This window comes from Gavialis gangeticus, unplaced genomic scaffold, assembly GCF_001723915.1.
Source record: "Gavialis gangeticus isolate Ggan-Ray unplaced genomic scaffold, GavGan_comp1, whole genome shotgun sequence".
NCBI lineage: Eukaryota > Metazoa > Chordata > Crocodylia > Gavialidae > Gavialis > Gavialis gangeticus.
In genome coordinates, this window is record NW_017729022.1 from 77,543,526 (window position 1) to 77,553,744 (window position 10,219).

The 10,219-nt window shown below is 43.1% G+C and overlaps 1 protein-coding gene across 1 annotated transcript in view; it reads right to left on the minus strand.

Moving 5' to 3' along the window:
- The window catches only part of CHRM2 (cholinergic receptor muscarinic 2), a 15,988-nt gene extending 13,833 nt beyond the window's left edge, over positions 1 to 2,155 (minus strand). The window contains exon 1 of the mRNA XM_019515443.1: positions 2,036 to 2,155. The gene's annotated coding sequence lies outside the window, so the exon portion shown is untranslated. The remainder of the gene's footprint in view (positions 1 to 2,035) is intronic.
- Between the last annotated feature and the right edge of the window lie 8,064 nt (positions 2,156 to 10,219).

Sequence of the window (10,219 nt, forward strand, 5' to 3'; positions counted from 1 at the left end):
TGGTTCTTCCTCCCCAGGTGCAGTACCTTGCACTTGTCAGTGCTGAAACCCATCCTGTTCTCATCCGCCCACCCGTTACTTGTCCAGATCTAATTGCAGCCTGTCCCTCTCCTCTAGTGTGCCCACTTCTCCCCACATCTTAGTGTCATCTGTGAATTTGAACAAGGTGCTTTTCACCCCCTCATCCAAGTCACTGATGAAGATATTGAAGTGAGGACCCGAGGACCGAGCCCTGGGGAACCCCACTGCCAACCTGCCTCCAGGTTGAAAATGACCCATCCACCACCACTCTCTGGGTGTGGCCCTCCAGCCAATTAGTGACCCATCTGACCGTGTAGGCATCGACACCATAGTCGCCTAATTTTTTAATGAGAATGTGGTGAGAGACAGTGTCGAAGGCCTTCCTAAAGTCCAGAAAGACTACATGCTTGTAGGTATATGTGTTCATGCATATAGAATGCTATACACATACGTTTTATACAGTATACATACACTTTAACACCCATATCATTCATAACTTATAACTAGGATAATAGATTTTCACCATAATTAAAACCCCCCACCTCAAAGAACCCCTTGGGTTTGGGGAGATGCTGGGGGACTACATCAAATTTAAGCATGCTTTGCCTGAACTTTGTCTTTCAATTAAAACAACTGAAGAATGATGGACTAAAAATGGTGCTTATCTATTTGTCTCTAATATTACCATTACCTGAGATTTTGTGGAAAAGGCTTGTAGAACTGTAAACATAGCTGAGCAAAAGATGCTGCGCCTTTATTGTTATGATTGTACTAGCCAATTGCCTATCAGGAATGATGTAGGGGTTGAGGGGCAGGTGGGGATGGAGTGCCACCACCCACCACCCCACGCTGCCACCGCCTCCCAAGAGCGGGGGGGTGGGAGAGGGAGGGGAACCTTGCTCCACCATCCCCTCCATCCCCCTTGACAAGCACCCTGTGCCACTGCCTGATCTGTCCGCTCCATCACCACCACCTCCAGGGAGCAGGGCTGGGTGTGGGGGGCCAGACCAGCGCTGCTGGCCTTGCCTCCCTGCTCCGTCCCCATCACGCAATGGCAATGCTCTGCCATGCCACTGCTGCTGCTTCATGTCCAGAATGCTTTTGGAGCACTCTGGTTGTTTCAGTAACTAATCACAGTGCTCCAAAAGCATTACAGAGAGACAGACAGATGGTCTAAGCCCTTTATTATATTAGATTTATAAAAAATATGGATGGATGGTGAGATGGATATATGGTGGGATATGTGGTGAGAAAATCAGATACTTTTGTTTTTTGATATGTGAGTGAATATTAGACATGAGGCTGGAGAAAAGCGTACGTCAGAGGGAGAAAAAGGTTGAGACAGAGAGAGAGATCACTTTAATTCAGGTATGCGTTTGGTATCTTGCGAATAGGCTAAAGGGAATTCAATAAAGAGTGTATAAAAATTAAAGATTCTACGTCATCAATCAATAATGCTGTATGATTGCTGTATGTATTACAAAGCTTTTTTTGGACACAAAACCTTAAGGATAGAATATTCAGAATTTCTTCCAAATGAAGCTAGTGTGGATTATTTTAGAAAAATATATTTTTGTTGAAATATGTTGTTTTGTCCAAGTGAAACTTTTTTTGGAAATTTGTTGATTTCAGTGAAGTTTTTAACTGGAGGATTTCTGAGCTCTAGGGCTCTCTGATCAGAAAGGATGGGGAGGGGTGGGGGGAAGAAACAGAGAGAGAGAGAGAGGACTTAATTTGAAAACAGACCTTTTAAACCTGCAAACAGGCATTTCATATAATTCCATTTTGCAAAGATGTGTCAAATGTTTTACTTTTATTCCAATGTGGTACAAAAACAAATAGCAAAACTTTGACATTTGCTATAGAATGGAATTGTCATCTGATAGCCAACTCTACTCCTAGGCTTTCCCAACTTCATTTTCTCCTCTCATTTCTTCCTCAGAGAAATTCAGTTATTCATGAATAGTTCATTTGATTCAAGGGTTGGGGAGAAACCCAAGCTAATTTTATTTACCAGAAACAGGATTTTGCTGAGTGCTTTTAAACACAAAAACATTTTCCCCGACAAGCATGTTTTCTTACAGCATTCTTTCTTTGCACAGAGCTTTCCTGTAGCGCAAAAGTCAGTCTCACCTATAAACCAAAAACAATAGGATCCTGTTTAAAGGGATACTCACTTTTTCCTCTGGCGCACAGAACTATTGGACCAAATTCTGCTGCTGCTTACTCCAATATTCTCTCTTGGTTTGCACCCATGTAAGTTAGATAATGCTATTTTCACTCATGTTAATGAAAACTAAGCAACCCAATCTGGGTTGGAGAAACATTTTATTAAAGACAACTAGTTTATCATAACTGTTATATAGTAATTGAGCACCAGTGTTGTCCTCTCCACTGCAAATAAACCATATGTAAAACCCCCCAAATCTCTTCCCTTTATCCAAAGCCCATTAAAGTCTGTTAGAATTTTTCCATTAATTCCAATGGGTTTCAGAAATTTCTTGTTGATATCCATGGTTACTTTCCCAGGAATAGTTCACATGCCACTTCTAGACCTTTTTTGCTTCAGGAATATAATAACACTAACATGTCATATAGTCCAGATCCTTAATTATGGCGTTGATATGTGACTGGAATTCAGTAGGCAAGCCCAGGGGCGGAGGCACCCTAATTTGTTGTGACTTCTTATCAGTTCGGTGGTGATCGAGTGACTAAGGTGTCCGGTTATAGCTCCAGAGACCTGTGCTCTAGTCTTGCTTGGGGCTTTCCTCAAAGGTTGCCCTCTGTCCATCCAGATGCAAATGGATACATGTCATTCAAGCTGGAAAGTCAGAGGCAGCTTGATGTGTCGCTAGCCACATTGCTCTGTTAAGTGCTGTTACTTCCAGAAGCTCATGCACTCTGCTAGCCCAAAGTGCCCTTGAACTACCAGAAGTTTTTTCTTGAGCAATCAGGGCTTACCTTTGAAACTCATACATATATCAGTGGATTTGCAAAGTTGGGCACTGCCTATATGGGTTAATATGATAGATGTTTTAATAGTAACTTAGTATTGGCTAGTCAGATCAGTAAAGAAATCCATTTGATTTTTTGGGATAAATTCTCAGGCTTATACTTCTAAACATACTGCTTTCTGTTATGAAAGCACAATAGTATCTATGTGAAAATGTTGAATATCATGGGCCCGATCATGGGGCCTGATCATATTCAGTGGGCCTAATCCAGCGAAGTGGCCGAGAGCAGGGAGGGGCGGGGAGGGGGAGTAGAAGGCCGATCCAGGTTGGTGGCTCTCCCACTGCCCAGCAAGGTTCCCTCCTCTCCCCATGTCCCTGGACAGCAGTGGCGGGGGATAGGCAGGTGGATTTCCCTTCCCTTCCTGCTCCCCTGGGACAGTGCTGGCAGCCAAGGTAAGCTGTGGAGGAAGACGGGGAGGGGGGTGAGTGGGGATCTGGGGTGCTGAGGGGACAGGGTACAATGGGCCTAATCTGGGGGGATGGGGGTCAGCAGGGCAATCTGGGCTGGTGGCAGATGAGGACAGGGGGCTGTTGCCTGATCAATGGGGTTGGGGGGGCAGCAAGCCTGATTTGGGTCAATGGGAGAGGGGGTGCGGGTGAGATGTTTACATTAATGTGTAGCCTAGAGTGGCTACATGTTAGTGTAACACCAGCTGGGTAACTTGGATCAGAGATAAACCTAGGGCTTTGTTACACATTAATTTTAGGTGGCTTCTGGAGCTTTTAACCCTTGGATTACCCACACATTAATGCTTGAAACTAGTTTTATGCACACTTTAGGTGGCTTAAAGTTACACCACAGCAGGGCAAGTTTATCTCTAATCTGTGGTACCCAGCTTGTGTTCCATTAATGTGTAGCCACTCCCTACAGATGAGTTGCCCAAGTCCTCCAATATCCCAGGATGCAGTGTTTCCTCCCCTTCTGTTCTGTATGGATAGACTTTCCACCCCTGAACTCTACTGCCCACAGAGTAGTTCTGGCACCAAGCCAACTCGCTTTCTGACCCCCAGGGATGTGACTTTCCTACCCCCAGTGGTGCAACCCTGTGCAAATAGTCTGCAGAACACATGCCTGCTAGTCTGGTCACAGGGCATGGACAGACCCAGGAGTCTAGCGGGGCTGGGAAAGAACAAGGTGAGGGCCAGAACAGGTCCCAATAAGCTGGGGCTTTCTTCATGGGCAGGGGGAGTAGCTCCCCTCAAAAATGCCTTCCTTCACCACTTCCATCTCTCAATTACCCTGTGAAGCATGACCAGTTTACCCCAATCCCAAATGCCAATTTACTAAAACATAAGACCTTCTTTAATTTACATTTTTATAATAAATTCTTTTTTTTTTAATGTCTTTTTATTTTATCCTTCAGTGGCTGACTTCCTTCATTTCACCACCTTTCTCCCATCCCCATTTCTCTTTAACCTCCCATTTCATTACCCACCCTCATCCTATTAACTCTCTGCCTCCCAGCTTCATGTTCCACCCTTTCCTTCTACAACCCATCCCTTTCCCACCCCCCCACCGCAGAGATCGAAGCCTGTCCTGGTTCACCAGCCCTGTAGTGGCAACTCAGCTGTAGCTCCTAGTCAGGCCCCTGCTCACCAGCCTCCTAGTAACAAGTTACAGCTGTGCAGGTGGGGGACAGTCGGAGAAGGTTTTTAGCCTTAAGATAGGCTAGATATCAGGAGGTGCTACTTCATGGTCAGGGCAGCTAGGATCTGGAACCAACTTCCAAGAGAAGTGGTGCTGGCTCCTACCCTGGGGGTCTTTAAGAGGAGGCTAGATGTATACCTTGCTGGGGTTGTTTGACCCCAGTACTCTTTCCTGCCGTGGCAGGGGGTTGGACTCGATGATCTGCCCAGGTTCCTTCTGACCCTAGAAACTATGAAACTACATGACTACTTCAAACTCAAGCTAGCATTGACACTGATAAACAGTTGAGCAAGCCAAATTGAAATGTGCAACAAGGCCCCTAGTCTAGAGTGGCATAACTTTAAGAAGCCTAAAGAGTACTTAAAACTAGTTTAATGTGTTAATGTGTCGATAATCAAGTGGTTAAGAGCACCAGGAGCTGCCTAAAATTAACACGTACAGGTCGTTGGGCAGAACTGATGAATTTACTGAAATGTAGTGATGCTGCACACTGAGTACTGCTGGCCAGATAGGAAGCCCAGCTTCTTTGTGGAAACTGTTGTTGTGACTGGTAAAAGAGCAGTGGAAAAAGCTATTGAAGTAATGGTGATAGGTTGGACCACTGTGCAAACTCCCCATGCCATCCTCCCATGAAGAAAACAGGGCACTAAGTTTAGTAGCTCCGTAGCCTCAGCACAGCTCATGGGAGAACAGATTATCCTCTTTCTCATTTTCTTTGTTACATTTCTTTAGCATCCATCTGAGATATTCAGGCAGAGTTCTGGGGAGTGAACTTGTATTTAGAAACTATGGGTCACAATACCTGGGAACTACGGCTGGCACAATGAAGCAAACCGGTGAGATTCAGGGTGTTGGTCGTACTCCAGTAAGCAGACCCTGAATATAACATGCAGCTATCTGTATACATGAGGTAAAGACAAGAACCTAAGGTATATCAACTTACCATCATCACTAGATACCATCATCACTATATGCAGTGCAAAAATGGAAAATGGCCCCCTGATGTGTTTTCCCCACACTGTCACTCCCCTAAAGCACAGGTTAATCCTGTAGCATAATTGCAATTCTAAAACCTTAAATTAGAAGATCCATTTTTTACAACATCCCTCACAAGGACAGTTACTATAATTTTGTGTGTGTTGAAAAATCTGACTGATGTGATGAGCACATCAAGGTTTTATTAGGGAACCACTCTCTTTGTTTTGTATTAGTAATCATGTTTAATATGATGAGGTTAGAATGGTATCCTGGGGACTTAGGAAAATGTGCAAAGCCCAAGAGACTTCTCAGGAAAGAGACATTCTGTGTTTGCAGGTTGGGTCTGTTGACTTCATTTAGGCTCCCTAGGACTGCGAGGTTGTTGCTAGATTGGGGTCAGTGTGCTGAGCACATTTCAGGACCCAAAGCAAGAGCAAAAAAATATTGTACTAGTTGTTTTTTTTTAATTCAAACTTCTGAGTAGGCTATTTGCTTTCTGCTGCCAGAAAAGATGGGTCTTTGTATTCCCCCTGCACTGATCTGTGGGCTGTGCAATTTCTAGATAACTCTTCATTCTGTGCACTTCTTTTGCAGCCTCAGGGGAAAGAATGTCATTAACTTGATGGACTTTGCTGAAGAACTTACGAGAGGTTACAAATATAATCTTTTCTTTTGGTAAAAAATCATGAAGTGTTCTCACATAGTGAAAAAGCTGACGTCTTTTCCTTATAGGTTATGTTGGGCAATCTGCTAGAGACAAGACGCATCACTGTGGAATGCTTTTGATTTTGCTCTGATGCCCATTCTTTTCCTTGGCTTCGTGTGGCCCCAGACCAGCATGCTTCCTGTAAAAACCATATGCCAGAGGCTACTCTCGCCCTGATCAGTTCCCTTCTTTCACCTGAAGAGTATTTAATGACACAGCAAGCACTCTTTGGCCATGTCTTTAAACAGTAAATGGGTCACTGTTCCATAAAATTAACAGCACAAATGTATATTGTGTTTCTGACAAAAAAAAAAAGTAAATCTAAAAAATACTCCAAAGAACAGTGGGGAGTTTTTCATGAGTGGGTGCAAGTGCCTGCATTGATGATACTGCCTTAATTCCATCTTTAGAGCTGAGGGAGTTGTACAGGACTTAATTACATCTTGCTCACTGCTCTTCCAATAGTCTAAAACTGGTTGATGTACTGACTTGAGCACTATAGCTGGAACTCAAAATTGCACAGAGGAAAGGCCAGTATTAGTAAAAAATATAGTCTCCATAGTTGCAGGAAGCAGCAGAAAATGAGCTACGACTCCTGTTAGAGTCTAACTAGGAATGTGCTGCTGCTGCTGCTGTTGCTGTTGTTATTATTCTCCTGTGGGTGAGGACACCTACTTTGGAAGCTGTTCTCTAAACAGCTTCTCCAAAACGCATTTCTTTTTGGTAGTGTTTGAGCATTTACATGATCATGAAAATATTTTCATTCTCTTTTGACCATCTCATAACACTATTTGCTTTTGCTTGCTCCTACACAAGGCAATATTAGGTAAACATGCACAATCTTATGTACTTTGTTTGGTCCGCAAAACTGGACTTGACCTACCAAACCAGAGTGCATCTCTCCACACAGGTCTCCTCATTCCTACTTAGGGCTGCATGCAAAAAGCTCTCATGCCACTGATTAGTGAAAAAGTAATCACACACAGGGAGAGATGAGTCTTCTTATAATTCTGTTCAAACTATACCTGGATTACTGCATGCAACTCTGGGTAACTCAGTCCTCAAATAAGGTCTGCAAAAAGAGGGAGCTTGCAGAAGGCAATAAAAAAGTACAGGCCTAATTCACCATTTGACATCAATGAAACTGTATTATTTAGAGAAGATTGGCTTTGGGAAGCTGAAAAAGAGATAGCTTTTCTATTTCACAGGGGCTCTGGAAATCCAGGCACCCAGAATTATGGGACAGCAGAAGCTCAGAAAGCAAAAGAACAGAGGCGGTGGTACTGTGGACATATAATTTCTCTGATATTTCACCTAACATGTGATTCCGCTGCAAGTACAGGACCCCAGAAAATGTCTCTAATCTCACTGCCTTCCAAATGGACTCCTGCTCATTTGCACCTCAAAGTGATAGGAAAATAAAGAAAAAGAAATAAAGAATGAGAAACTGCTTCCTTCCTTCCTTCCTTTTAATTTGCTGGGATCCTTTAGGGTAGAAGCTTATTAGGAGTTATGACTTGCTGCCAAAGGACATATCTGTTCCTGACTATGGATAATTACTTCCGCTACTTCCTTGACCACTAGAGTTTATACATTACAATATCCATGCTCAGCATGTAGGTATATGCCTTTTAATTGCAACAACCTGTGCTGACATAAAAGGGAAGTCCACTGTTCTTGATGTGGAGTTTTCCACTGGTCATAACAGCATACATTAATATTTACAGGGAAATCAACGATCAAAAGCAGGATTTTTAAAGGATTTGCAGCACACATATAGACAGTGAAATCACAGTACCATCTTAAAGCTGTATTAGTAGTCCCCATTTTAGAAACTGGTGTTTCAAACTATCTTTGCATCTGCAGAGAGCCACAACCATTACATGCCACATATGTCAAAAATCAGCACCACGAGGCTGACATTTTCAAAGATGCCTAAGGAATTTGGACATGACACTCCCATTGAAATTAGTGGGGAACCCTGCACCTGCATGCCCAGGGTAGCTTAGAAAATCTTAGATGTTCTAGTTAATGAAGTTCAGAATTTAAAACCCATTATTCATCCTTATGGATGATATGTTCAGGTAAGAAGTCATTTGTAAAAATGCTGGCTGCTGCATTCTGTACTTGCTGGGGATCTCCTTTCATGAGTACTGCACCTAACTTTTTGTTAGGTATTACTACTCATCTCTATATACTGGCCAAGGCTAAGAGCAAGCCTTGTGGATCTGCCAGTCTGGGGGCAAACCAGAGCAGGGGAACTGGAGAGGAGGAGTATCACTGAAGCTTATATTTGCAGCTGAAGCTGTACTGCAGCTTTGCTGTTGCTCTGTAGCTTACGGAGGAGAATTTCTTTTCTCTCCAAGGTCCTTAATTACACCATCTTTCTTCAAGATATAAGCTTGAGTTCAAAATATCAATAAAATGGCTTGACACATCCTATCTATGCTCAAGCTCTTTACTGCAGTAGATGAATTTTAAGAAATGAATCACTGGGTGGAGTGCCCCACATAGTGAATACAAGCCAACAAATACATTGGATACTTTTGAGATATGATTTGTTGAAATTATGCAATGGGGTAATTTGTGAGCAATTTCAGCATAAAAAAACTGATGGAATCTAGTGGTACAAGTAGATTGTTGTCTGCCAAGTAAGAAAAATAACAGAATTGAAATGTATGAAAGTACCCCCTATTCTAACTGTAGCAACATGGGATTATAGAAATAGGGTAATCCAATCCATGTACTGATCCCTGAGGTATGGATCCCTGAGGCACAAGACAGTGGGTCTGGGACAACACCGGCACCAGATAATGGACAATGTTCAATGTTCATCTTGAACTGAATCAAAGTGGTGCTTCACAATTAACTGTAAATGGGCCAGAATGCCAATGCCATCTAATGATAGCAAAGCTAGGGGCCAGATCTTCAGCTAAGGTGAATGAACATAGCTCCATCAATGGAGCTATATTAGTTTAGATGAGCAGAAGATATGGGATCTAGGTGTGAAAAAGAATCTGCACTGGCAGATTTTAGGTAGTCATTCTTCCTCCTTCACCAGAATCATCTCTGTGTTGTGGTGCCATTTCTATAGTCTGATTAAAAATCCACATGTAGACTGAACTGAACAAAATGAGCTTGTATATGAATGTAAATGATTTCTTCATGCTATACTAGAATCAGAAACCAGAGGAAAATAAGTTCTACTTTTGGCTACTGGGAAAGCTTGCCTCAGCCACTTTGTTATTTAAGCTTCTTTTAAGAGTAGATGAACAAGACCAGATCCCAAGAAGATAGTCCTTGAATAATTAGTGCCATACCAGGTAAACACTCGCTAAGCAGCAGACTAGGAATTGGATCCAAAGCCTTTCATTACTCTCAGACCATGTATCATGCCTGTGATATCAGAGAGAAAAATCTTATTAGAGTTACTCAAATAACCAGAGTGGCAAGTGGAAAAAGCTAGAGGTGAAGGAGTCTATTCATAGATTTCATAGACATTAGGGCTGGAAGGGACCTTGGAAGATCATTGAGTCCAGCCCCCTGCCCCAGGGGCAGAAAGTCAGCAGGGGTCATAGGATCCCAGCAAGATAAACATCTAAATTTCTCTTGAAGGTGTTCAAAGTAGGTGCTTGAACCACCTCCGGCAGCAGTCTATTCCAGACCTTGGGGCTCAGACTGTAAAGTTCTTCCTTATGTCCAGCCTGACACGGTCCTGAAGGAGTTTGTGACCATTCGACCTTGTCATCCCTTGGGGTGCTCTGGTGAACAGATGTTCCCCCAGATCCTGATGAGCACCCCTGATAAACTTATAGGTGGCCATCAGATCACCCCTGAGCCTGCGCTTTTCCA